At 42.1% G+C, this 6,699-nt stretch overlaps 1 pseudogene; it reads right to left on the reverse strand.

The window, feature by feature from the left end:
• Nucleotides 1-5,329: 5,329 nt before the first annotated feature.
• On the reverse strand, nucleotides 5,330-6,128 carry LOC123832690 (annotated as a pseudogene).
• Nucleotides 6,129-6,699: the final 571 nt, after the last annotated feature.

Consider the following 6,699-nt stretch of genomic DNA (forward strand, 5'->3'; position numbering starts at 1 on the left):
GTAGCAAATTCCATCAGCTTCTGTATGTCTGGAAAAGGCTTTATTTCTCCTTCATATCTGAAGGATAACTTTGCTGGATATATTATTCTTGGCTGGTAATTTCTCTCTTCGAGTAGTTTTAATATTTGGTTCTGCCCTCTTCTGGCTTTAGAGTTTCTGCTTAAAAGTCCAATGATAACCTAACAGGCTTTCCTTTATAGGTTACTTTCTTTTTTTCCCATGTTGCCTTGAGAATCCTTTGTCATTATTTTTTACAGTTTTAATACAACATACCTTGGAGAACACCTCTCTGGATTGAAGTAACTAGTTGTTCTGCTTACTTCTTGGGTCTAAGGATTTAATTCTTTCCATAGGTTTAGAAAGTTCTTATCCATCCAGTATTTGAATAGGGTCTCTGTTCCCTTTTTCCATTCTTCTTCTTCTGGTATGTATATTATTCTTATATTGTTGTTTTTGATGGAGTCATAGTTCTGGTAGAGCTCTTCCATTTTTTTTAATGTTCAGGTCTCTCTCTTCTTCCCTCTGCATCATTTCTAGATTTCTGTCTTCTATATCTCTGGCCCTTTCCTCCATTTTGGTTTTTCTATTTCCTATGCTCACTAGTTTACTCTTGATCTTTCTTGATCTCTCATTAAATTCTTTATCTCCAAAATTTCTGTTTGGTTCTTCTTTACAGTTTCAGTGTCTTTGGTGACATAGTTGTTTTCTTTGTTGTTTTCTGAGCTTGCTAAATTGCCTGTCTGTATTTTTTTGCATCTCATTGAATATTTTCAGAGCTACAATCTTGAATTCTCTGCCATTTCATATTTCCATGTCTTTAAGTTTATTTTCTGGAGATTTTTCACTTCTTTCCAAGCTGCCTTGTTACCTTGGTTATTCATGTTATCTGATGGATTTCTTTTCTGTCTAAGCATCAATGTGTGGGTGGTACTTCTCTAGAAGATTAATATGAAGTGGTCTTGCCCTAGCTAGTGTAGCTCAGTGGATTGAGTGTGGGCTGAGAACCAAAAGGTTGCCAGTTCAATTCCCAGGCAGGGCACATGTCTGGATTGCAGGCTAGGTCCCCAGTGGGGGGTGCACAAGAGACTACTACACATTCATATTTCTCTGCTCTTCCTTTCTCTCTAAAAATGAAAAAAAATTTTAAGTGGTCTTTCTATTCTTTTCCAGTAGGTGGCGCTGGATCACAAGTTTCCCTCCCCCCCCCCACCCCCCCACCCCTTTATTCTGTGAGATACCAGTGCTAACGCACTATCTGTGGCTGCCTTCAGTATAGCTGTGAGGTGCTGGGGTTGGGAGGCACTGAGGCAACCCGGCTTTTTGTTGTTTTGCTCTCCTGGTAATGGCAACCTTGGTCCTCCACAGGGTACCCCCTACTCCCTGACGCCAGGACCAGTCACAGAGAAACCCCTTTGCTCCGGGAGAAATGCGATTCTATAGTGCTAATTCTGGGGGCTCACAGATACTGTGCTCTACAGTCTGACACCAAGAGCAAAGGGAGGTATGCTCAGGGAGGCTAGCGGGAGGCAGCCAGCCTCCATGGCTTTGCTTCTCCATCTGAAATGTCAACCACCTGACAATGTATGGACAGCTGACAACCACGGCTGCACTCCCATGCTGTGTGTCATTGCCCAGGTTTCTCAGCTCAGCCACAGCTTCTGCAGGAGTGCCCACTGAGTCTCTTTGTTCCTCTCTGCTGAAGAGAATGTCACCCACAACCAGTTTCTTCCCTTCTCCGACAGAACCCTGCCTGCAGTGAGATCCCCCAGCTAGGCTGGTGGGCCGTGTCCCTAACTTGTATCAGCCCCTCTCCCTTTTCACCTCCCGTTTTGCTCCACTTGCCCACCTTCAGGTGTTTCAATGTACAGACCTCTAAGATGTATTTGTGTGTTGAGCAGGGAACCCTTTGTTGGGTTATAGCTGTTCAAGTTGTTGAAACTTCAAGAGGAAAGACCAAGGGGGTCTCTCATGTTGCCATTGTTTTTTTTCTCAGCTTTTAAAATGTTATGTATTGCTTTTCCTTTCTGATTTTAAACAACATTGCTTTCTGTCTTCATAATGTTTTGTTCTTTTTTAAGGCTCTCCCCCACAAAACCCACATCCCTCTCATATGCACATGTGCACGCCCCCCACATCCACTCATCTCTCATACACAGGAATCAGGCTCACTGAATAAAAAGAAAGGTCCAAGATCCCTTCCCTAGAGACCTCTGTGTGCTTTAGGGTAGCTCTTTATCAGTAAAAAGGTGCTGCTGAACCTAAATCCAATGACAGACTTCTCCAGAAACTTCAGACTCACAAAATTACCACAGATGTATTAAAAGCTAGACCTGATGAGCTAATTTTGCTAATCAAGTTAATTTTCCTGTTGGTTCCACCAAAGTCTTCAATTCCTTTAGTGTCACCTCCACAGAAGTCACAGAGTACAGCTTTGGGCTATTATTTCATCATTACCTCAAACAGAAGGAGTGGTTTTTAGTCTCTTGAGTATTTTAAGATTGTCATCATCTGTTATGCAAAGTAAAATAAAACTTTCATTTTTCACCTTAACATTTCATGAGGCTAAACTTCATTTATTTTGTTCTACTGACAATTGTAGAAAGTTTTTTTTTAAGTCTGTTGTTCAGAGTTAAGTGGCAGCAACCTACAGAGAGGTACCCTGTCCATTTGAATGTGCAATGATATATCCAAGCTGGTAGGGCACTTCTCCCATGATGGTTTTTTTTTTTTCTGTCAGAAGAAAAAACATAAAAGGCATATGGGTATGCCAGATGGTGAAAAATAGGTTTACAGCACCAAAATAGTGTTGTTTTTATTTAAAACTAGGCTAGTATTGAATGTCAGAAGATGTGAAACCCAGCTCTGAGTAACATTCTCCACATTTAACATTAATCATGGCCTGCCTGGAGTTCCTACCAGCAAAGCAGGGTGGGTCCACCAGCGTGCCTGGGTGGGTTGTTGCAGGGCTGCCCAGCCAGGATCCTGGAGGCCCAAGGAAGAACCGGTGGGCCTCACCGCCATCACAGTGGAAGTCCTCAGCCATGTCCTCTCTGACTCCCCCACTCTCCTTACTATTGACTTCTGATGTCCAAGAAGCCATAAGGCTGGAACCTTGACCTCCAAGAAGTTCTAGGTTTCTTCAGCATCAATGAAGGTAATAGCTATCTCCAAAAGTTTCGTCAAAAACATTAGCAACCAGTGTCCCTCAGATTCTCCAACTTAAGGGAAACTAACATCCAAGAGGGCTGGGCTCCTTATCAAGAATGTCCTTATTTACTTCTATCATCTTACTCTGAGTCTGTTGGCTTTTGCTGCAAAACAATCCACCACAAAGCATAGAGCCTGTAAAACAATGACTCTGGATTTAGCCCTCGGCCTGCAGACTGGCAATCTGGGTGAACTCTGCTGATGCACTTGGCTCACGCCCGCATCTGCGATATCTGCTGCCAGGCTGGCTGGGGACAGCTGGTCTGGGATGGCCTGGGCTGGTCAGATCATGTTTCTTCCGCATTGTTTCACTTTCCCCAGCAGGCTAGCCTGGGTTTGTTCAGAGGGAGGTGGCTGGGTTGCAGGAGAGAGCAAAAATGCCCAAAGCTTCTGGAGATAGGCCTGAACCAGGCACAGTGCTTGGTACTTGACTGGTCAGAGCAAGTCCCAAGACAAGGCCAGATACAAAGGCTACATCTCTTGATGGGAGGAGCTACTATACATTGAAAAGGGGTGTCTGACTGGCATAGAGATAAGGTACAAGTACAGTTGACCCTTCAACAATATAGGGGTTAGGGCCACCAACTGCCTACACAGTCAGAAACCAAAATTTGCATATGCAAATTGACCCTTGAACAACTTGGGTTTGAACTTTGCGGGTCAGTTGAACTGTGGAAGTCAATTGAAAAACATCCATTCATAAGTGGACCCGCGCAGTTCAAGCTCACATTGTTCAAGGACTAGTTGTATATGAAACATCCCTATCATGCAAAGTTAGGGCAAAACTCATCATCTTTAATCAAAAGAATACTCTTCAGTACTATGACATTTCTGCTAAAAGCAACTACAACTTTGAAAGGCCCTTCATTTGGCTTGTATGAAAACTAATTGGAAACCCTAACTTGGAGTTTGTTGCCATGCTTGCGCTTGCCCCACCAGAGGTCATCACGGACCCAGCTTTGGCAGTGCATTTGGGAGGCTGAGAGAGGATGCTCTGAAACACCACCTCCACGTGTGTGGGAGACCTTAATCCTTTTGTGACTGATTCCCACCTTTATGATATCCAAGCCAACTGCTGGTTAGCTGCTGTCATAATGCATGGACCTCCTACAAATTAGACCTCATCTTTATTTTCAAGTGCCTGATAGGAAGATACATTTGGATGCAACATCCATTTCCATTACAATAAGAAATTTCAAAAGTCATCTGTACATCAAAAAAAGAGCTACCAGATTCTTTAAATGTAATTCCAACTGTTGTACAATTTTAAACGAATGATTGAAAAAAAATGTCAGTTGTTTACCTGTGCTACCGAAGTGTCTCCTTGATGGTGACTATGAAGTATTTGAAGTGCTCATTATTATAAAGTCTAGATCAGGAATTGTGTGTGGCCTGTGCAAGCATAAAACCTCCTATAAAAAGCTATGTTGATGAAAGCAAACTGTGGTAGATGGGTTAAAGGCCACGGATCCCTCCCATGCCAGTGGTATTCACTTTGCAGTGTGTCCCTGCCCTTCATTCCTCCCATGGGGATGGCATCTGTTTCTCCAGTCCCCTACCCATACCCCAGAGTCTGGGCTGGTCTTGTGACCTGCTTTGACCAATAGAACAGAATGGAAGTGACTTGGAACTCGCACAATTTGGTCAAGAAGCTTGAGGTTTTTTGCCTTGATCCTCTTGGAAGGCTCTGGTTGCCATATAAGGAAGTCCTTCTAGTTTACCAGAACATGAAAAGCCAGGGAGGAGAGGAGGCCTGAGCAGTCCTAGTCCAGAGCTAGACATGTGAATGAGGCCATCTTAGACCTTCCAGCCCAGTTGACTCTCTCTTCAGTGAGTCCAGTCAAAGCCTGCAGAGGAAATGCCCAACCACGGCAATCATGATAAATCATAAATTATTGTTGTTTTGGGCCAGTACACTTTGAGGTGACTTGTTACACAGCAAAGGTTAACCAAAACACAAACTCACTTTTGTTTTTCCTGCAAAGAAAATTTTATTTTATATATCGTTGGCCATGAATTTTTGTCATGAATCATTACATAAATGCTGCCTAGTGCCAATATCCAAGTGGTAGGGCCATTTTACGTCTGCAATTCACTTCTGCGTTTACAGAATTTTTATTATTTACATATGTGCAGCTATCAGTGAAAGTTTAACATTGAGATGGTCAGCTGATGTCAAATATAAGTCAATATTGTAGACATTCTTAGCCTCTAAAGGAGATTTTCCAATGAGCTCATAGAAATGGTCATAGACAATAAGATTTTCAGAAACAACTTCCCTATCCACTTCCTGCTGTAATTTCTGTGCCATTTTATTTTCCAGCAGCTTTCCTTTGCATGCAAAAAAAGGCCCAGATGAGACAAATATTTTTGACTTGTTTGATGTCCTGAACTTTCCATGGTTCTTATTTTTCTTCAACCTGTTCCCTATAAATTTAGCTTGGCATTTCTGTTTGATCTCTTTGACTCTCCCATCATAACATCAATTGTTCCACAGCTCTCCCTGGTATTTGACAGGTTCATTTCAATGTTTTCAAATTCAAAGTAATTATTCACTGTAAGCCTTTACCAGCTGTTTTATGGAATGCTTTAGTCCCCTGCCCATGTGAGAAATGCGCTTTTTAAGAAAAAATTTTTTGAGACGGGCTGTGAACCAAAGTGTTGCAGGTTCAATTCCCAGCCAGGGTACATGACTAGGTTGCAGGCCATGACCTCCAGCAACTGCACATTGATGTTTCTGTCTCTCTATCTCCCTCCCTTCCCTCTCTAAAAATAAATAAATAAATAAATAAATCTTTAAAAAAAAATTTATGATACTTGGTTTTACAGAATCTGAACACTTTGCAATCATTGCAAACTAATGCCACACCATGGCTGGGGTATATGGGCCTTGAATGGAAATAACACCTCTTGATAAACATGTTGAATCACCTGGCGACCCACCACCCAAACGATGAGCTTGAAAGGAACACGTGCTCAATTTATCATTAAAAACAAAAAGAGGAGGGGAAAATGGGTGGAGGTAGAGATGAAATAAAATTGGCCCGACCAATTGTTGAAGCTGGGGATTTACTATCTACTCATCTATTTCTGTATATGTATGGCATTTTTTCATAGTAAAAAGTAAAAAATCGAAAGGAGGGATGGTAAGAATTCGTTAGAAAAATATATGTGCACACAAGTCATGCACGGCATAAAGATGGGAATATGTTCTGAGAAATGAGTCCTTAGGCGATTTCACCCAGCGAACATTATATACGTACATGTAGACTTATAGCCTACTACTACTGTAATTGTGTGGTACATTTTTATATGACTGGAAGCACAGTGGGTTTGTTTATACCAGCATCACCATAAACACGTGAACAATGTGTTGTTCTACCTTGTGACCGCTAGATGTCAGTAGATGATAGCTTTTTAGCTCCATTATGATCTTAGGAGACACGTGGTGCCTTGGTTGACCGAAACGGCCTTAGAGGGTGCATAACTGTA

The sequence above is a fragment of the Phyllostomus hastatus genome, unplaced genomic scaffold (assembly GCF_019186645.2).
Source record: "Phyllostomus hastatus isolate PE091 unplaced genomic scaffold, TTU_PhHast_1.1 phas_scaffold_200, whole genome shotgun sequence".
NCBI lineage: Eukaryota > Metazoa > Chordata > Mammalia > Chiroptera > Phyllostomidae > Phyllostomus > Phyllostomus hastatus.